Below are 22,105 nucleotides of genomic sequence, written 5' to 3'. Positions count from 1 at the left end.
CCATGTTCACTGTGTAAACCCCAGAGTGACCAACTCGCTCTCTCTCTCTCTCTTTCCTTCGACCATTCTCCACTCGTTCTTCAGTTGGCTGGCAGCAACACATCTGTGATTGCAGCACTCACACCCGGCAGTCTGTCTAGCAGAGATAGCCTCACTCTGAGAAACCCATAATCATTCCATTTTCATCCTTCCTTTTCCCTTTTATTTGTGCTGCATCAGGCTTTGTGAGTGATTTATGCTAATGATCTGAGCTCAAGGAATTTCTCTGACATAGAAGTGGCCAATCAAAGTCAAATTGTGCAAATGCTATTCTGCCTTCCGTGTTTGTTTGTCGATTATGTTAAAGTATTCAGTTTGCTGGTAAAACTAAAAGCAGGTATGTGTTTTAAGATTTTTTTTTTTTTAAAACATCTAAATGTCAGCACTTATGCAGTTGAAATGGAAAACACTGGAGAGTTTGAATCAATAAAACGTGTGAGATGTGACTGATAAAATTGTCAGGCCAAGTCCTCAGTGTCTACGTGTTAATTACTCCTAGATAGAGCTGATCTGGGAGATCTCCCACTCATTGTGTGATTCAGTCAGTAATCTGTGTCAGTGCACAAAATACATTCATTAGGGAAACTGCTATGGATCAACCAGCACTGTGAATCTCACTGCATAGCTGCTCCTATATTGCTGTATATGTCTTGTGTAGTCATTTTGGGCTATTGGTAAATAGATTCCCTATTTATTTACAGCAAAGAGCAAAGCCATCAGTAGTCAGCAGTACTGTGGCTCCCATATCATCTAAATGTTATGCACCACTTGAAGTCACAACCCAACGGCATAAAATCAGATGTTTACCCACAACGGGGATGGTGCAGCCTCAGAGAAGATACAAGAATGAGGGCACACAGGAAGCTTGACGGTAAGTGAGTAGCAGCATCTCTTTTTCTTCTTCTTCTTCCCCACGGCAGATGAGAAAGCTTTTAAAACGCTAGCTGCAAGTGTTCATTAGAGATAAGAGAGTTTTCACTGACCACGTAATTACCCAGCTCACAGTGACAGGCAGACTGCATGTGCCAGTCACCACCCTGACAGTAGAGGAAAGGAGGCTGGGAGGGAGACTCCGTGTGTGTCCCAAATGGCGCCCTATCCCCTGAATAGAGCACTACTTTCCACCGGGACCCATACAGCTCTGGTCAAAAGTAGAGGACTATATAAGGAGTAGGGTGCCATTTCCACCAGGTCGTTGAAGATTGATGTCCTGACGACGTCGGGAAGTGCCTTCAAAACAGGCCACTAGGGGCAACAGTGAGCGCTATTACCATCAAGTAGGCTAGGGTGCTGTGGACTGGGGTGATGGATGGATGTAGCCCCATGACTCTGGATCAGAAGGTTGTGTGTTCGATCCCAGTTGTGAACCCTGTCTTTTTTAACCCCATCCCAAAGCTTAACTCTTAACCATTCGGAATGACTGGCTCAACTTAACCCGTAACTTTGTACTGTGATGTTTGGAGAAACGGAACAATACAGAGCAGCAGTAGCAACAAAAACGTTTAGAGCAACTTCCAATTTGACGTTTGGAGAACGTGGATGAACATCTAATTCTGCGGTGAGACTGTGAGAGCTTGTTGGCCATTTGGGATGCATCGTCCACCGCCACTGGATGTTCCGTTTCTCACACATTTTAGACTCATTATGACTCAGCAGTAAGCCGGGCCTAATGATAGGCTCCTTTTTGGTTTGCTCCTCCAGTCTACAGAAAGTGGCAACATAAAGTGCTATTTAATGAAGTTAAAGCTAGCCTAACCACTGATCATCTAGTGCATCAAATTGATAAATCTTCTCTGCGTCCCGTGGTAAAATGTGTAGAATTGCAGGAAATAAACTCTAAAACTGCTGCTGGGGTTTAGTCATAGCACCTCACCTCTGTGACCCAGTTGAAGTGACAGTCTATCAGATGTTCTCTGTCACAGATTCTGTTCCCTGCAGTTCGGCGAGAGACCAGTGGCAGAACTCTAAAGGCGGTTGGTTGAGGGAGAGGTTAGGGCCCCCAAAGAGGCTAGGGCTCTGACTGCATGTGTGGGTATGGATGTGGGTACACAGACCTGGGAACCACTCCTGCCCCTCATGATGAGTTAAGATTTTTTTTGTGGCCCCCACCCCCAACAAAGTTGCCCATTCCAGATCTAGTGCACCAGAGTCACTGGCATGTCACAAAGCCCACATTTATTTCCCTGTAAGTAACATCGCTTTACTAAAACACTTCATGAAGTGCCCTAAACATCAGTATTTTGCATATTTATTTCCCAGACTTTGATATACAGCACTGTCTGTATTTTCCCACATTCTTTTGCCTGTTTGAGTGATACAAACCCAGCTCTATACATCCAGACAGTATTTTCCATGTTTTGAACTACATTCCACACAGTATCTGTCATACCTGATTTCCCTGACGAGATCCAATTAGCTTGTTTTCTCTCTTCTTTGATCACTTGAGCTGAGATGTAGCAACATGATGTCATTCTCAATTGATGAGATTATCTCATTTGTCTCTGAGTGCAACAACAAAAAAAACGGCAGAAAAGCTTCTGGGTTGTCATTGTGTAACTAGACCCATGATAATTCCACATATCCATCTGATCACAGACTTAACATCTAACTTTGTTTTACAGTGAGTCACTCTGAACGGGAGAACTATGCCTGCCAACTCTCTTTAAACACATTCTGTTTTTTTTTTTATGAACACCAGACAAGCTTAATGAGCAGAGGAAGCAGACTGGTGAATGTGTTGGAGGAGGAGGGAGCTGGTCTAGACATTGCCACAGGCAAAGTAACCAGCAAGTGCTAAACTTGGCTTCATTGGCTCTGAGCCCAACAAGTAAACAGGTTCAGGAAAAGAACATCTGTCTGTCAGACCTCAGTGCAGAGGGCAGAGGGCGTTAGAGAGAAAGAGAGAGAGAGAGAGCCTCCTCTTAAGTAAAGCTATAGTCTCACACCTCCAGATGACATCCAGGGGCCAGCTCTGGCTGCAATGTGCTCCAAGAGCAAGTAACATCCATAAAGCTGACAACCCCCCTACAGGAGAGACTGGAGGGGATAGAGAGGGCAGAGGAGGGGAGCCATGCCTAAAATAAGAAGGCCCTCTTAATGGAAGCCTCCTGTTATGAGGTGGCAGGGAAGGGGAGCCACACTGCACTTCTTCTGGCAGGCTGTGGGCCCATTTGGCATGGCCGCCAGTCACTGTTGAGGCGGTGATAACTGTAGATTGCTTAAATCATCTACTGGGAGGCCCTGCAAATGGACATCTACAGGCCAAAGGATGAATGGCGATGGGTGACCATAACCAAGCCTGATTGATACAGCAAACACAGCTCTGCAATAACATGGACAATATGCCTCAAGATGCAGCACGCAAACTGCACATAAAAAGTCATTCCCTCTTATGTGATGATCAAGCTCACCGAATTATCGTTTCGGTTACACAGGGTTGAGTCAGTGACTCAGGTGTTGTGAGTAAAGCAAACACGACTGTTTTCAAGGAGGGACCCCGTCGAGAGTTGGTTTCTAGATCCTTCAGCTGGAAAGAGTTTTGTAAATCAGTGGGACGAGAGGAGTAGAACTTTTCACCCAAAAAGTCCCCAATGAAGTGTTTTGACGGTGAGCTTAATAAACCGTGAAGAAGTCATTAATAAGTCATGCTCTGCTGTGTTGACAAATAATGAAGAGTGCATCAGCTGGGACCACGGAGTACATCAAATCACACACTCAGCCAAACGTAACGTCAGAGTCAAGGCAACAGCTACTCCCATGAAGTAGCTAGGCCTTTTTGTGCACGCTGTGTGCTCTGATGCATCACTAGCTAAGGAACCCAGCACGCAGAAAATGAAAGCTCAGGTGGGTTAGAAGTGCTAGAAGCGTGGACAGCTCTGTTACAGTTGTTATTGTGTTGTCTGGAAGGTGAACGTCGTCTCTGAGGCAGGGCACCACACAGTATCCAATCAAAGCTCAACAGAAGGATCTAGCTCTTCTGATATCACAGGAGAGGTTGTTGATGGGAACAAGTGACATCAAAAGGAAAACCTGTTTTCGGTGAGATGGGATACACAAGGCGTAGACTCCAATGTGGAGGTCTCTGAGATATATGGATTGTTATTGTACAGTGCAACAGCCTTTGTAATAAGAGCCTGACAGCTGCTCCCTCCCAAGTCCCAATGCCAAGCTATGAACCTTGAATATTGAGTGGAGTTGGCTTCATAAAACATGGCTGCTTTTATAAAAAATTTAATAGGATTCTGCGGTTTTTACGGCAGCTCATCTAACCATGGCCACTGTTGCCATTGGTTTATTTACAGCGAGGTATAAAAATGCATTCCAATGATAACAGAGCTCATATAAACTTTGCCTCATAACCCGACTGTTGATAGTCATCCATTTGCTTTGAGTTGCAGATACTGTACAACAACATCACGTATACTTTTCACGGCTTTATCATGTCTAGACATGACTGTATGACGCATATCTCATATCAACGTGTTTATTTACAACTTTCTCTCCTTGCATTGGGCGCATAGTGCGGAACTGCCTGACAGGATATATCATATAGACAATACGTACATGTAGAGTTTTACCTTGGCCATGGCTTCCTGGTCACGGCTCTGGAAATGCGTTTCACCTCCCACAGCGTGGCCTGCATCAATCTTCCCAATGCATGACACTTCCCTCCTCACTGACCACGCTCGCAGCAGCCGGCCATTATACTCATGGCTTGTTATCAATAATCTCCTGTTCCGTGAAATTGTGTTAAGAGGCTGCTACCGATCCCACAAATCACGGAGCAGCAAATCCATTTTGACACCAGAGCCACGTCTCTGGTGGATTTCATTCTGCTGAACAAATAGTGTGATGCAGCGTTTTTCTGACACAAACGGCAGTCCTTCGAAAATAACTCAATCTATTTGCGTCGGCGAGCAGCACTACGAATGAACGACTTGGGAGCTGCTCAGGGAAACATTTGGCGTAGTAGAAGAACACCTGATATCCGACATGGATCTCAATGTCAATACAGGACATAATTGAGTAACTCATAGCTCTGTTCCCCTCATACATAAACTGACTTATTTGGACTTAAAGCAAATAACTATCTCCACAAGTAGAAATGTTTATAGTTGAGTCTGAGTTCTGGAGTGATTGCTTTCCCTGCTCCTCTCCTTGGGCTGAATCAGCACCATGGACAGCAGCCCTAAAGACTTCTTCACTCAGCCATAGATCCTGGAGGATACTGCAGCCTGCCCTACACAGTCCAGGAGGGAGGTCTGTTCACCCATCCCTCCATCCATGCCACTGACTGAACTGGCAATGGTCTAATACTGTAATGTAAATACATGTATTCAATAGTATTTAAGGCTATGCCCTTTTAATAATTATTTTATAGCTGCTGATGAAACCGATACATATTGCTTGAAGAGGATGTAATGAATGTGTGTAGACGATGCAGCAAAGTTGAAAACCCCCGATAGGTAGCCTAAAGGGCGCGCTGCGAGAGTTAATGATGTCACAGGCGGGCTCATTATGTGGCGCGTGAAAGTGTGAGCCCCGTAAAAGGCAGGATCAGTCGAGTGGGAAATGATCAGACCTCTGGGACTGTGTGTTTGCACGGGCCACATATTCACCATCATGGATCACAAGCTAAATATATGTCTCTAATCTTTAGAGAAGAGCTTTACCTGCCTCTGGACAAATAGCCAGAGGATATATCAGTGCGTCTACTCGCTGTTACCGAAATTACTACCGATATTACTCAACAGTTCAGATTTGCATTTAAAAAATCATTCAAAAGTCTCTGATCGCTCCATTGGAGAGGGACAGATAATTCCCTGTCCAACCCAGTAAGAGGCAACAAGGTATATCGGAAGCCAGACGTTATGCTGTGTAGTGACAGATTATACTCCCTCCCATTACAACTGGTATTACACGGTAACTGAGAGCGCGTAGGTCCCAGAAATTCAATCCCCAGAGTTACCAGTGGATTAGCTTTCCTATCAGTACAGTCATACGACAGCTGAGTAAGGGGATTGAGACTGCTTACAGGGGAAGTAGTATATCTACATGTCCTGCTGCATGTATATGCACGCATACAGTGGGAGCACATTAATATCAATGTAAAAGTATAGCGTTACTTCAGAGACCGATGTGCCAGGTCAGTCGTGTATGCAGGACATTGCTGTAGGTCAGGACACTCATCTATTTACTAGATCTACTGATCCAGTCAGTAGCTGGAGCTCCAGAATGGATGGCCTCGCCCCCCCAAACCCCCCTCCTCATCTTCAATGTGCTCGCGACGCAGAGGCTGCACCTAATCATGGAAGATGCTCGGCTGTCCGCTGCTCAACGGGAGTGGGTGTCGGAGACGGAGGGCACCTATGATCTGTCAATGCATTTGCTGACCCTGAGGTCATCAGCTCCGGTGCTCAACGCAAACTGTTATTCTACAGGCTTTTCGTTCTGCTGCCCCCCCCCCCCAACCCCAAAACACAGAGAGAAACATGGCAGAATGAATAATAGATATCTATGTGCATGCATTGTGTTAAGACGAACAATATGTGTAAGCTGTGGAGTATACGGGTAAGCTGTGGAGCAATTAAAACAGTGTTATGCTTGAATGTGGACTTTTCTGTACTATTTAGTTGCAGCGCTGTGCTCGCTGTTACATTCATGTGTTTTGGCGCATTAGCATTAGGTCAGATTTCTGCTTATGACGGGAAATAATAATTAGCACTGTAGATTTAAAAGAAAACCCAGCAAATGTGATGATATATAATTCTTGGGAATAAAAACACAATAGTATGCTGCTGAAAGGGCAAAAGGGTTGGCTCGTGCAGTGAAGTAAACAGAGAAAGCAGGAACTCAGCAGAACAGATTTGAAGACTGAAAACACCAGTCCCTCTGTTTCCTTCAACACTTATAATTGAGCCCTGTGAGATTTTACACATCGCAGGAAAAAGCCATTTGAGAGAGAGAGAGAGAGAGAGAGACCAGGTACAACCATTCAGTGGCACCCAGGAGAGGACTACGTGAGCGATATATGCCCATTTTGAGTTCCTCTAAAATACGCATGGAAACATGCTCACAACGTGTAAACGTATAAATGCCAAAACAAAAATGACGGGGAAAACTCGGAGATGTTTGCATAACACCCTAGGCAACGGTAAGAAGAAGCTGTTCGATGCAGCTCAGAGAGGATAAAAACAAAGATGTAGGTTACATCCCTGAGGATGTACTGTACCGTGACTTGTACCAAGCCCAACTCCCACCTCATTCTATCCTAAAAAAAAGTCATGATGCATTGTGTGTGCGTCTGAGAGAGCAGAGGTGTACAAGAGGTGCACTGGAACAGTTTCAGCTGGTTTTACACTGTAATATTCCGGAATTGAACACTGCCATTGAGAGTGCTCGTTTCCACTTTATTAGATTATGAAAATAACCACGAGACGACCTTGCACATTAATACTTCAGCACGTGCTCCAAAACGTAGAGAAAAAGGGGAGCATTTGTAAATGTGCGATCTTACAGTGAAATACATTAAGTGAGTCTGTTCTTGTCCAGCGAGGGCACTGCACTTTCTGACATCAGTCTATATCCAGGCCTGGAGAGGGTTCGGACACAAATTGTCCGAGTGAGAAAAAAGTAGTTTGAGTTTGAGCAAAAGTAACAAGAGTTTTTGCCTTCAGGATGACTTTTCGAAAAGCCAACATAGCGTCAGAGTACTTTAAGTCAAGGTCCCTGAAAGTTCTGCTCAAAGGTTATGATCTTTTCGCTAGTAATAGTGTTTGCTGCAGCGTTTATTTTTCGGGTTTTGAAGAGATTATGCCTGAGACACTAGACATTACTTTCTTTTTTTTTCTGTCACGCAGAACTGTAAACATCACTAAAATCCAGGATCCTGGTTTTATCCATTTTAAACCACGACTCTCCCAAAGGCATTGTTTTAACATAGTTAATGAGACGCCAGTAAGACTTGGAGTTATCTGATCTAAGAGCACCTCATTCACCTGCCGGGCTTCAGACAGGCCCGCAGTCTACTGCATTAGTCTAATGTTGTATATCTTATTCAAATACATGCAATAGATTCAATAGTATATTCAAAAACAGCTTCCTCAACAGCATAATTCTCTTATACTGGTGGCACGGTAGCACTGGAGTCAGGTCCGTCAAACCAAAGCCAATGCCGATGTTCTGACTGAGTGTTTTAGGGCTGTGACGTGGATGCTAGCTCTGACTGTCACTCTATGTGCCCTGCCCCGTGGGCTAATTTATGACTAAAGGAATGCTGTAGCACCCATCGCTCTGCTACATGAGACCAATAGAATATTCATGGGATTTTGCTCTTTTGACAGCAGAAACTTTCCAGTTTCACAGCCTTCATGGCCTCTGATACAATTCTTATTAATGCCCCTCGGGCTGCTACAGGGTGAACTGAATGCTCAATCAGACAAGACTGTCCTGAGAATCTAATACACTTATGCGGAGAGAAGCCTGCCCTCACTCAGAGAGTCAGAGAGCAAACTGGCTATCAAATGAATCCATTTCAGAGGCGCTAGCAGAAGAATATTCCCAAACCACGTGGACTAGGTCCTTTTGTTCGTGAGGCTGCCTGCAAACGAAATACAAAATCAATCCCACTTACGATAGTTGATCCACTTAAACACCGCAGATCAAACATGAAGATGTTGTCATGGTTTAAAGGATGGCTGTTCCTATGCAATTAGAAAAACATCTTCAGATGAAGCAGCCCTGGGTCAACAGATGATACATTTCTCAGAAACATCATTTAAGTGTGTAGCTGGGTGTTCCAACTCTTTCCTGTGAGAAGTTAGACTACCCTAGAGATATCCAAATGCGCCAATTTCGATCTAAAATCACCCTTGGTTGACTCTGGTCCTGTGAATTATTAGATGAAAGTAACCCAGCCTCCAGCTTGACCCAACACATCTAGACGTAGTGGCCAGCCCACTGAACAGAATATCCCATCGCCTTCATCGTCTTATTCCTCCATAGGCAGCTCATTAGAATTCAACATAGAACTGGAACACTCTTTACATTTACATAAAAACATATAGTCAAAAGATACTAACTAACTAACTCCTGTACAATCTTTTCACTGTGTCTCTAGTGATGATAAGCTCATAACAGCAGCACTTTGCATTTACACAACTGTGTCCCACACCGCCTTGTTACATTCAATTATTCATGTAAATAAAACCCTTCGTCTGACCGGAGGCCCTGGGCATTACATATACCCCTGTGACTGCACATTCCCTACACAACCTAAAGCCAACTGAGCAAATGCCACGCTGTATACATTTTTAAAGTATGTACTCCTCTCATTAAATCCCGTAAATGATTATCTTGTCGGTTTCACACCGGTATTTTATTTCACTAGTTTCACCAAAGCATTAGTCTCTTTTAGTGAGAGAAACCGATAAAAAAAATAGAACTATAAACTTACACCGCCTTAGATCTGCTCTGCTGCATAATTTATTCTCTTCTGGTATCAGCGTGAAGGCTATCTGGGTAATTTTGTGTTGCCTGCTGTTCTTCTTTTCTAAGTGCATCTGTTTAGACCTTAATTACAAGGGCCCATCTCTATCAGAAAGGGGGGTAATTGAATACGGTGTGGGTCATAACATTTAATAGTATGACTCATCATTAACACTTTGGCAACAGGGATCGATACAACGTAAGTGAAAAGAATACTTGAAAACAAGGCTCCACCAGCAACTAAGTGCTCCATCAGATAACTGCCGCCTATAACTCACATTGGGGAGAGACTGGAGAGAGACTGGAGAGAGACTGGAGAAAGAGAAGGTCCAGCTGCTGGGTGTTTTTCTCTGTCAGGGGACCAATTCAGATTACTCCTCATCACTGTCACTCGCCGTGGCTCAGCCAGGCCACACTAGACTGACTGACACCCAGCACTCAAAGCCCCTCTCCCTGTCTCTCCGTGTTTTAGGTTGACCTCTCCTGGCTGCCACTAGTAGTGTCTCCCAGATGGATCAATAAGCTAGGCAGATTCCTTGATGATTTAGTCTGTGGATGCTAACTCAGGGTTGAATCAGAGCAGATTTGTAGTACACTGCTCCCCCAAGAAACTTGAATCTGACTGGCTGTGTATCTCAATACTTTTTGATTTTAATAAAGTTGTCAACTCCTCCCTTTTCATTTGCCTGGATCCATCTATGCCATCGTGGGTAATTTCCTGCTGTAGAACAGCAATATTAAACTCAACATACTTGAGCTTGAAGCCAATGCCGCTGTATGACTGCCTCCGAAAGCACTCAACAGAAAATTGTCAAAGCTGATCTTTTCACAAGAAATAGCCTCAGCAATCCTGGCTAAGCCGACAGAACGCAGTGGTAAAGACACAAGGTCCACGGTACACACTATGCTCTGCCAACACTGCTAAGTAATTCATGCTTATTGTTTCTGTCCCTGGGTGCTAAAGATTTTGAATCTTTAAAATGGTACAGTGCAGTAAATCTTGCAGCACACCATCCACAGCCATGCAGGGGATGCATAGCCCTGCCAGAGACAGTGGTTGCGAAGGCCCTGCCAGAGACAGTGGTTGCCAGTGGTTGCCAAGGCCCTGCCAGAGACAGTGGTTGCGAAGGCCCTGCCAGAGACAGTGGTTGCCAGTGGTTGCCAAGGCCCTGCCAGAGACAGTGGTTGCCAGTGGTTGCTAAGGCCCTGCCAGAGACAGAAATGTTATAGGGAGATGCAACCACTAAATGATAGCGGTGGATAGCAACTCAAAATTAGTCACGCTTTTCTATCACTTTGTGTTGCATTCCGCTGTCTGACTGTGTGGCCCAAGTTACGTGTGTACTCTGTCACTACATAAACATTTAAAAAAACGACAGACGTCCTTAAAACTATCAAGTCATCTTTGCCAAGAATAGGATGTTGTTTCAGTAGCGTGAATCAAGAAAAATACTCTCAAGTTCATATAATAAACACTAAACCAGACATATGACTTGCTGGTATTGTTCTTGATGCCACTTGTAAGGTAACATTAGTTCTTATATGTTGATGGTGAAATCCTTCAGTATTCCATTAGGTTTACCTTCGCCTGCATTATTTGACAAGCATTAAACAGCAGAGTTGAAGAAGAGAAATGTGGTCCCTTCTCTCAGCCTTTTCCCGGCCCTCATTCCCGGTGACCATGATGGGGAAAGTGCTTTCTGTGAAATTGATGAACCCGACTGTCATTTCGTTATGCCTGCCATTAGTCTACCCTAATTCTGGTCAGAACGACTTAAGTAAATCAACTTTTGTGCTATGGCATCATTTCCAACCACATCAATAAACCTTTATCTTTTTTTATGGTCAAGCTTCGGCAGAGACGCAGTAACGCAAAAAAAAAAAATATAGAAACTGCTGAACCCGGATGTAACTCGACACGCCACAGAGGGGGAAAAACCCATCACACCCCCTGTCTGTCTCTGTGAAGTAATGAATGTCTGCTCTGCAGTCAGACAACAAACAGACGCTGCTCTCATCATTTTTGTCAACAGAGAGGTCAGGCTGGAGACTTGATACCCTGGACTCAGCCGCAGTGGAAGGTAGAACTTGATGTTTATCAGTTAATTCACAAAGCATGAGACAGCACGAGGCTTGGAAGGGGGACGGAGGGCTTTAAATATATTTTCAATGCACAACAGTTTTTTTGCTAGATCTAAACTTTTAATTCAACTTTTATTTAAAACTAATGCTGAGTGGTGCGGCGGTCTAAGGCACTGCATCTCAGTGCTAGAGGCGTCACTACAGACCCTGGTTCCATCCAAGCTGTATTACAACCGGCCGTGATTGGGAGTCTCATAGGGCGGCGCACATTTGGCCCAGCGTCGTCCGGGTTAGGGTTGGGCCGGGGTAGGCCGTCATTGTAAATAAGAATTTGTTCTTAACTTAGTTAAATACATTTTATTAAAAAAAACTGAAATATCACTTTTACATAAGTATTCAGACCCTTTACTAAGTACTTTGTTGAAGCACCTCTGGCAGCAATTACAGCCTTGAGTCTTCTTGGGTATGACGCTACAAGCTTGGCACAACTGTATTTGGGGAGTTTCTCCCATTCTTCTCTGAAGATCCGCTCAAGTTCTGTCAGGTTGTATTAGGAGTGTCGCTGCATAGCTATTTTCAGGTCTCTCCAGAGATGTTCAATCGGGTTCAAGTACGGGCTCTGGCTGGGCCACTCAAGGACATTCAGGTACTTGTCCTGAAGCCACTCCTACGTTGTCTTGGCTGTGTGCTTAGGGTCGTTGTCCTGTTGGAAGGTGAACCTTCGCTCCAGTCTGAGGTCCTGAGCACTCTGGAGCAGGTTTTCATCAAGGATCGCTCTGTATTTTGCGCCGGTCATCTTTCCCTCGATCCTGACTAGTCTCCCAGTCCCTGCCGCTGAAAACAGGTTTTTAGAAATTTTACATAAGTATTCAGACCCTTTCCTATGAAAGTCGAAATTGAGCTCAGGCGCAATTCAATCAAGGCTGTAACGTAAAATAATGTGGAAAAAGTCAAGGGGTCTGAATACTTTCTGAATGCACCATATGTGTGAAACATTGTTGCATTTCAAGTGGAACTGACAGCACTTTAGCAACATGAAATCATATGAAAATATGTTCATACACACCCCCAGGAAGAATATGATACTTTTAAAAACATTTTCTGAGAAGCGACTACATAGATATGGTCATTTTCACATTTTCATAAATTCTTAGAATGTTTGTGAATTACGTATACTAAGGCATTTGTAAAAGGGGCCATGCTCTTGGAAAATTAATAGATACTGCAGTAAATAAAACACAACAAAAATATCTGTCTTGTCCAGGACCGGAGTCTACACAGACCGGTGCACTATAACCAATCAGAGCTACAGTCGGCCTTTGTGCAAACAAGCCATTTGCCACATTCACTTTGAACTGGACTGTGTGTTTACAAGCAGTTGCAACAGAGCGACTTTAGATCATTAGAACACATTCGCCAAAAGCCACAAAATACACCTGAATGGATTTCTGCAAATATGTAACACCACTAGAGTCCTCTTACATTTGGGGACTTTACAGTCCTATTGATTAAACAACCATGAAAGGGTAGGCTCTCTCTCCCTCAGTTATGCACAACAACAACACGATCAACAACTAATGCTAGTCAGAGCAAGATAAGCTCAAATCTAATGAAGGAACAAACTTTTTCAGCTAGTTGGCCATCAAAATTGCACTGATAAACGATGAGGAACTGTAGCCTGAAATCGGAGTAGATAGCCGGAGTGAATTTGGAAACGCAAGAGATATGCTAACTTGAAAACAGTCGTTTAAGTTTTTGCTAGCTAACCAAATGACACCTGCATCTCTAGCTGTGTATAGCCACCGAAAAAGCGATATGTCACACACCCACTCCTCCAATGGCATGACTTGACAGCCTCCTAGCAGCTAGCTAGCTAGCTAACGTTAGGCTTCGTGTTTTTAGCTTGCTGCATAAATAGATACACTAGCCTATTAGCCATGTTATGACTGACTTGTGATCATTGCCCTTGCTAATTTGATTGTATTGATATTCCCAGCCGATAAACATGGCATCTCTGCTTCTAGCTCCTTAGCAACTTTTCAGCATTTTATTTTTTTACATTATTTGTCCTGAAAGTTTTTAGTGTTATTACATACAGCTGGAATATATCAGAGTGGCAGTAAATCACCAGCATTCCGACCAGAAATACAACTTTCCAGAATTGGATCCTTTATTAGTACCCCCCAAGGCAATTGAACTTATCCCAGAGGCTGTCCAAGACGCCGCCGGCGGAGAAGAGGTATTCGGAGAGGACTTCTGACTCAGGAACCTTGCACTCCATCCACCGCTTCTGAGTATATTACTCGCTAATGATCAGTCCCTGGACAATAAAGTAGATGAGCTCAGGGCGAGGATCTCCTTCCAGAGAGACATCAGGGACTGTAACATACTGTTTCACAGAATAGTGGCTCTCTCCAAATATACTGTCCCAGTCCATATAGCTAGCTAGGTTCTCAGTACATTGCGCAGAATTATACTAAGTATTGTATCCACATACTGTCCATAATGTTTATACATCCCCCCCCCACACACACACACACACACCGACATTGCTCATCCTAATATTTATATATTTCTTAATTCCATTCTTTTACTTTTAGATTTGTGTGCATTGTTAGATATTACTGCACTGTTGTTGCTAGGAACCCGTGCATTTTGCTACACCTGCAATTACATCTGCTAAATATGTGTATGCGACCAATACCATTTGATTTGATTTGATTTACATTCAGTCTGTTTTGTCCAGAATACTGAGTCATTGAAACTGAAACAGTGCATCCTGAATGGAGGCAGCAAACAGTGTACCTGGCCAGCTGTGATCTACAACCTGATCGCAATATTTTTTGGGACTACCAAGAAAGTTTACGTCATAGAACTTCGAGTCAAATAGAACCTATTTTTAAAACCTCTTATGAAGTTGGTTTTATAGCATAAACTGGAAATGTGATATTTTGGAGTGGTATTATGATTGTCTGTTTCATATCTACAAAGTAGTTCAAATGCTATCAGTTCCAGTTTAAACTTTAGGTCACCGTTTACTTTGTGTGCTAAACGTGAAATGTTTTTTTGCAATGGGAAGTAATAGTGGCTCTCCACTGGGTGGGCCTGTGTCCATCCAGGCCCACCCATGTCTACGCCCCTGATGCAAACAGCACATGATCACAGTTGCACATAACAAATCGTCTACTCACCAACACTTCGGATTAAACTTTTTCAATGCCTGGTTTAAATACCCATTGTTGCCATAGTTAGAATAAATTGAAAGGTCTTTCCTACCCTACCAGCTAAATGCTCCATGCCAAAACCAGTTGAGAGCTGAACACTCTTGCTGCCTACAGATGATATTCCGCTGAAACTAGGCGTGTATATTTCACGTGCTTTGCGATTGTGTAGCCTACTTTGTGCATCATTTCTCTATTGTACTACATAATTGATGTCGTATACCTCCACTACACTACTTTGATATGCATTAGTAGGGATTAAGAAGTGAATATACGCAATATCCACTGAAGAAAAAAAAGTGGGCATACAGTTTAGACCTGCGTATACTCTCCACTACACCACTGGCTCTTTGTGTTTTACTAAAAGTGCACTCTCCTACATGATTGCGCTGGTATTACGGTTGCAGTCCTTTCAGAATCACCAACCTGCCACACACTGAGGTCCTATAGGTTCGCCACCACGCAAACATGTCTATAACTGACTGTTAAGGCTGTTAAGATATTAATGTTTCAAGAAAGGAGTGTATATATTTGGCCTGGCGAAGCCGTTTCATGCGCTGACCAAATGGAAGCTGATAGTTCAGAGTTTTTTACTCTGCTGCTCTAGGGAGGAAATTACGAGTCCTCACTGTCCGAGACAAGACCGAGTACAAATGTATTGTCCAACAGCGAGAAGTCATAAAGCATGCAGATGCAATACGTGAAAATACATTATCTATGTACATCCAATAGGAGTCGAAAGAGGGATACACTAGCTATCCCTTTTTTGGCCATTGAAATAAGATCAAATTGATCAGAAATACAGTGTAGACGTTGTTAATGTTGTAAATGACTATTGTAGTTGGAAACGGCTGATTTTTTTATGGAATATCTACATAGGCGTACAGAGGCCCATTATCAGCAACCATCACTCCTGTGTTCCAATGGCACGTTGTGTAAGATAATCAAATTTTATCATTTTAAATGGCTAATTGATCATTAGATAACCCTTTTGCAATTATGTTAGCACAGCTGGAAACTGTTGTTCTGATTAAAGAAGCAATAAAACTGGCCTTCTTTAGACTAGTTGAGTATCTGGAGCATTTGTGGGACCGATGTGCCACTGGCAAATTTACCTGAATGTCAAGCCCTGCAAGGGCATGCTAATTTAAACGATTGCTAGTCATTATCATCCTGGCTCTGTATGGAATGCAGCTACATTATAGAACACAGGTCAGGTTATTAACGCCGTGCCGCAGAGAAAAAAATGGAGCGACCTAATCATGTGCTGGTGCCATCAACTGAAAAAAAGTTGGTTGCACCAGCGCCACAAGTGGAACATTTTTGTCTAGAGCCCTTGCAATTTTAAAGCATGCTTTAAAACTGGCAAATGTTGTCTCCGCCCCATGGCAAAATATGTATAATTGTCGGAATTTAGCTATTGTGTGGCCAGTAGAAGGCCCTCTAAAATGTTCGGCCACGCCCACTTCCAAGCCAAAGCTCTCCCTACACTAACTTTGCAACCACTGCTGGAAAGAAATCCTAGGGGAAACACTGACCTGCATTGGACCTTCCATTACACTGAGTGTACAGTACAGAACAGTACACACATTATTCAACGTCACTCAGTGTACTGTATGCCTCAGCTGAGAAAATCTGTTGTTCTTTACAGAAACACTGCTAGAGGTGCAGTATCATGGCTTAGTCTACAACAGAGACTAGTGGAACGATAAGGCGTAAGGCAGTGAAAAACAAATGAGCTGTGAGAGCTTGCAACAGGGAGGAGGAACATGGCGAGGAAGCGATTAGACATCACTCAGAGACGAGTCGGCGTAATTATTTATGCATTCCAAAGTCAATTACACACAGTACAGAGCCCTGGTAGTAAATATGGATCCATGCTAGGGGTAATATACTGCATTTTCATTCAACGGCTTTAAAACCACAAGTACCTCAGAGGGAGAGCTATAACTTCCATTGTTTTTAATCCGAACACAAAGGAAAACAGATACAATATCTGATACCGTGCAATTGTTTCCAAAACCTGAAGCAAAAGCTCCTCGACAACATATGACCAATACTATGGTGTGCATTTTGTGTTTGTAATGAAATCATGTTTATTTCACATGTGAAATGAACATTTAAAAAGGGAAGCTCAGCTAGAAAAAAAAAGCAAAGGAAAATCAGAAGTACAAAAATCGAATGTAATCAAACATAAGGTCTCCAGCGGTACACCGTTGGGAAGGGCGTCTATACTGCACCAGACGAATCCTGAGAATCAAACCCGTATGGCTAATGGATGTGGATTGCGATATTGTTTTCAAAGGCGCTAAAACGCACTGCTGTCCTTCAGATGTTACACAGCCAGACCTCCGCAAATCATTACAGGGAGGTATAATAGAGCACACTTGATCAGACCCAAGAGAAACAAGAGTGCAAGGGAAGAGCAGATCGGTCTGTGAATAATGATCACAGTCACCTTAGCTATAACTCCCTAGCCGCAGGAAGATGGCTTAGATATGGGGTGTCAGGACAGAGGAGTGACAAATTCCCGCGCCATACGCAGCAGCTTTCAATCGCATACAATAAAAAAAAGCCCCCCCTTTCCCTCTCTCTCGCTCCCTAATTGCATCGCAAGCAAGCAATTCATCTCGATTGTTGTTCAGCAAACACGTCTGTTCAAATTGGGCATTGCTGCTAGTTGGCATTTGACCACGGATTATTAAGGATCGGGATTGATGACACAGTGCTTTATAGGGGTACATATCCACTACTGTATGTTTGTTATATTTGTTTACTTAATGAGAGTCAGTAGTCAAGGTCAAGTTAGATATTGCTTGGAAACTATATACACTGAGTGTACAAAACATCAGGAACCCTTTCCATGACAGACTGACAAGGTGAATCCAGGTGAAAGCTATGATCCGTTAATGATGTCACCTGTTAAATCCACTTCAAATCAGTGTAGATGAAGGGGAGGAGACAGATTAAATAAGGATTTTTAAACCTAGAGACAATTGAGACATGGACTGTGTATATGTGCCATTCAGAGGCAGAATGGGCAAGACAAAAGATTGAAGTGAACAGGGTATGGTAGTACATGCCAGACGCACCAGTTTGAGTGTGTCAAGAACTGCATCACTGCTGGGTTTTTCACGCTAAACAGTTTCCTGTGTGTATCAAGAATGGTCCACCAACCAAAGGACGTCCAGCCAACTTGACACAACTGTGGGCATTGGAGTCAACATGGGCCACCATCCCTGTAGAAAGCTTTCGACACCTTGTAGGGTCCATGCCCCGTCGAATTAAGGCTGTTCTGATGGCAAAAGGGAGTGCAACTCACAGTGTTCCTAATGTTTTGTACACTCAGTGTACATCAGCGCTGAACAATTCACAGAAATGTCAGTTATTTTTCAGTTTAAAACAACTAGTTGACCAACTGCGGCCCAATTATTTGAATTCCATTTTTTTTCCCTGTGAGCTCAATGCGCATATTGCAGTTTCTCTACATAAATGAGATCCAGCCTGAACTGTGTGATGTAGTAAGCAGTTGTAGTTTCCAACAGGCAAAATTTATACATAGTATAGTGCATAAAATGTGGTAATTAACTACAATGGCCATAATCCATTGCACATCTACTTGTCCAGTCTTTCTTTTATGCCTGCTACAGAAGAGACAAGAGAATGAGCGATTGTGAGGTTATATAGAGAGCAGCTGTTGCTTAGTGAGGTATCTCTACCTGAAAATACATGATCTACGTGATTGCTAGTCAGTATTCAGCAGTCCTAAAAGTATGCCTTATTTACTTTGAAGAACTCCTAATAGTTATTTTGTCAGAGAGCATAGGCAGCAGTTCTACAGAGATGAGATGACTTGGAATGAAATAATAAAGTCATCAAATTAAACAAATGTAATATAGATAGCTTTGGCTTGAGGTATTGAGAGAATCACTGTAAAGGACACTGTCAACTCTGAGTGAAAGGCTATTCTCCATTTCTCTCTCTCTTTCTTTCTTGAGATTTTTACAGTGCTTGGCAAGCCCTCCAGCCAGCCACGTTGTTTCATCAGCCAGTAGTAGGATGCTCCATTTTTTTTTCTTCCAGAAGGTCAACGGAGACTGGCCTGCTTTCAGCTCCTGCCTGGGAGTCCTGCTGCAGCCCTACCCAGTGGAGTCATTAAGATGAATGCAACAATATGGTGCCCTGGCTGTCTCTTGCTGTCGGCCATCATGGCGTTTATTATCCCAAATTAGGCCTTTGACAACGCAGCAGCCCCTAACTCATCCCTGTGGTGCACTGTTGCCTATGTGGGGGGGGGGAGTGGATGGAGTGCAGAGTGGAGAGAGACACTCGTGTTATGAGATCCGTCCTTGATTTAAAGTTTCTGCTGTCTTTCTGAAGATGTGCCAAAGGAGTAGGATATCGAGCTCTCTAGTGAAGACTAGTGGTGCCCACATTGTACGTGCAGGACTGAGCTGGAAAACACACAGAGGCAGATGGCTTAGGGAAGTTATTCAGTTGTCTTTTTACCCACGTTGCGCATTCAACAACATGGCGCTGCAATGTGTAGATTCTAACGTGGTATTGTTCTGTGTGGTTTATCTGTAACTACTGACTTTTACAGATGAGGCTGGAGACTTAACTAATTGCAAAAGCCTTATTAGAAAGTAAACGCAGAGTAATGGTGACAGGCTGATCTACACGGCAAAAAGCATCTGTAGACAGTAATGAAAGTAAATCACCGCAGAGACGAGAAGACACAGAGACGAACACACAGAACAAAGAAGAGCTTACACAGAGAGAGAGAGAGAGAGAGAGAGAGAGAGAGAGAGAGAGAGAGAGAGAGAGAGAGAGAGAGAGAGAGAGAGAGAGAGAGAGAGAATAGTTTGGCGCAAACCAAGTGTTGATGTTATGCATGATTTGGTACTTTACATTTTGGTATCACTTTAAACTCATGGATTTCATTGGCATAGGAAGTATATGACAAGAAACTAGGGCGCACTACAACTACCTACATCTGTGAGGGATACATTATAGGACACTAACGCTTGTGTTCATAAAGCAAAGACCCTCTTAGAGCAACATCTACCCAATCACTAGGAGCCCAGATTAAAAATATGTTTTAAGATCTGAAAATGTCTGACATTAAGAGCTCTATTTGCACATCATAGAAATCAGATTCTATTTTGATTTGCTATAACAAAAATGTATGTCAAAACGAATGTTTTTTGTTTTACCATCAACACTTTTTATGAGCTGCCTGTGTAATGCATTGAGTGACCTCCATCTATATTACATAATACAATATACTGTAAAACCTGCTATAGGCATTCATTATAGGCATTCATAAAGCAATTTGCAGCAAATAACAGCATAAACACAGGTTCAGAATACATAATGTGCTATAAACAGGTGACAAAGTTACAATTTAACTTTGTGGAAACATCCTCGAACTTCTGTAGGTTATTATTACATGGTTATTATAGATGTAAATATAGTATACTATTTATCCAATACAGCCGTGTTTCCCAACTCCATTCCTCGAGTACCCCCAACAGTACACACATTCAGTCTAGCCCTGGACAAACACACCTCATTCAACTCATCAAGGGCTTCATGATCAGTTGACAAGTTGAATCAGGTGTGCTTGACCGGGTTACAGCAAAAAAAAGGTGTACTGTTGGGGGTACTCGAGTACTGGAGTTGGGAAACACTGCAATACAGAACATAACTGTGAACTTAAAGACTGACATGAGGGAAAGACTGGCATGTAAAACTTGTCAACAAAAAAAAAACATGGCCAACAAAAAAATTACGCCAGCAGGTCAATTTTAGCTCTGTCCTGACAGGTGAAAATATGAAGGGAAATGCAAAGGCTTATTATTTACCCATGTAAAAAAAAAAAAAATCCTTCATACATTATGTTAACTAAGTTAGAGACTTGTCCAAACTTTGGGATGGAAACGTAAAATATATCCATTCAGCCATTGGTTCCGTAGTTAGTCTACCTGCCCGTAGAAAACAGCCTAGTCAGAACACAGCGCTGTGCCTAGTAGGTGGAATGAATGACACGTGCAGAATGGTTTTTTTTAACCAACAAAATGTTACTGTAAACCTACCTGTTAGGCATCCTCAACGGGACACGGCTATCCTCTCAGCGGCGAAATGCACAAGAACCGACAAAATGCAGTAGAGGTCAGAAAGCGCCCCCACATAATCTCCTGCAGGCTAGAGCAGGTGCTTCTCGGTCTCAAGCACCTACACGCACTGCCGCAAGAGATGTCCCGGACCGACTCGTCGAGAAAATTTTCTGGTAACCTATGTTTCGAAATGCGATCAAACTATTCTAAACAGTCATCCTGATGGTTCCACACGGAACACACGTGCACACAAATATCGGCGCCAATAAGTCAGGTGTAGGGTAATCTGCTACTAATGTAATGAATTAGGTTGTGACATCTCGTGGACCTCTGTGGGGAATGGTGAATCTCAGCGCTGTACCGCGGAAACTGTAGATCGGTAAGTGCGTACCCTCTGCTTTCAGGGCACCTTGACAAAAGCACTGTGCAGTTGGAATATGCGCGTTCAAGCTTTTGAGTTCCAAAATACAGTAGGAGTGCCCACCACAGCCGTCCACCAGTAGCAGCAGACTTGTGACTGACGACTGATTTTGAGAGTTTGGGCGTTTCTTGGAGGAGAGAGGTGGATGCGCAAAAGATATGCAGCTCAACTCAGACAAGAAAGGTAATGGTCGGAGCTAGTGCCATACGTTTCTTGTGTAGTAGGCTACTGTAGCCTCTGTGTCCAAATGTCAATCACATTAGCCCACCATAAAAATAAAATGATTTGGTCTTTTCAAATAAAAATCACCAGCTTTGTAGAATTTCGGTTTTAACTATTTGGAATCGTTTGCAACTTCCCATAATTGATAACTGGGACAGCATGTGTGTGTGTGTGTGTGTGTGTGTGTTGACAAGGAGAGGTCATTGAATCTCCATAAAACCAATTGTACCACTTGATATTTTAAATACTATCCAGGGGCTTCATGCTTGCCATTATAATGACATTATATAATAGGGCAATTAGCTGACAGCCCATATAAGAGGCTGAGAATGCCCTAACTAATTTGTCACTGGAGTCAAGAATCGATAAAGATTAATTGAAAGATGGGGGGGGGGGACCAATGTCAATAATACTTGGGCTCAAATGACAAGATAGGGTTGCGTAAATTGGCAGCATAACTTTGACACCAGCACAGTGCCACACATCAATTCATTTACTAGTGCAAGATCAACCTC

The 22,105-nt window shown here is 43.1% G+C and overlaps 1 protein-coding gene across 1 annotated transcript in view; it reads right to left on the bottom strand.

Moving 5' to 3' along the window:
- Positions 1-21,503, bottom strand: part of LOC106607731 (heparan sulfate glucosamine 3-O-sulfotransferase 5) — a 68,428-nt gene extending 46,925 nt beyond the window's left edge. Inside the window, exon 1 of the mRNA XM_014205000.2 lies at positions 20,927-21,503. The gene's annotated coding sequence lies outside the window, so the exon portion shown is untranslated. The remainder of the gene's footprint in view (positions 1-20,926) is intronic.
- Between the last annotated feature and the right edge of the window lie 602 nt (positions 21,504-22,105).

Source organism: Salmo salar, chromosome ssa06 (assembly GCF_905237065.1).
Source record: "Salmo salar chromosome ssa06, Ssal_v3.1, whole genome shotgun sequence".
Taxonomy (NCBI): Eukaryota; Metazoa; Chordata; class Actinopteri; order Salmoniformes; family Salmonidae; genus Salmo; species Salmo salar.
Note: the sequence above shows the minus strand (reverse complement) of the source record. Positions and strands in the feature narration are given on the sequence as shown.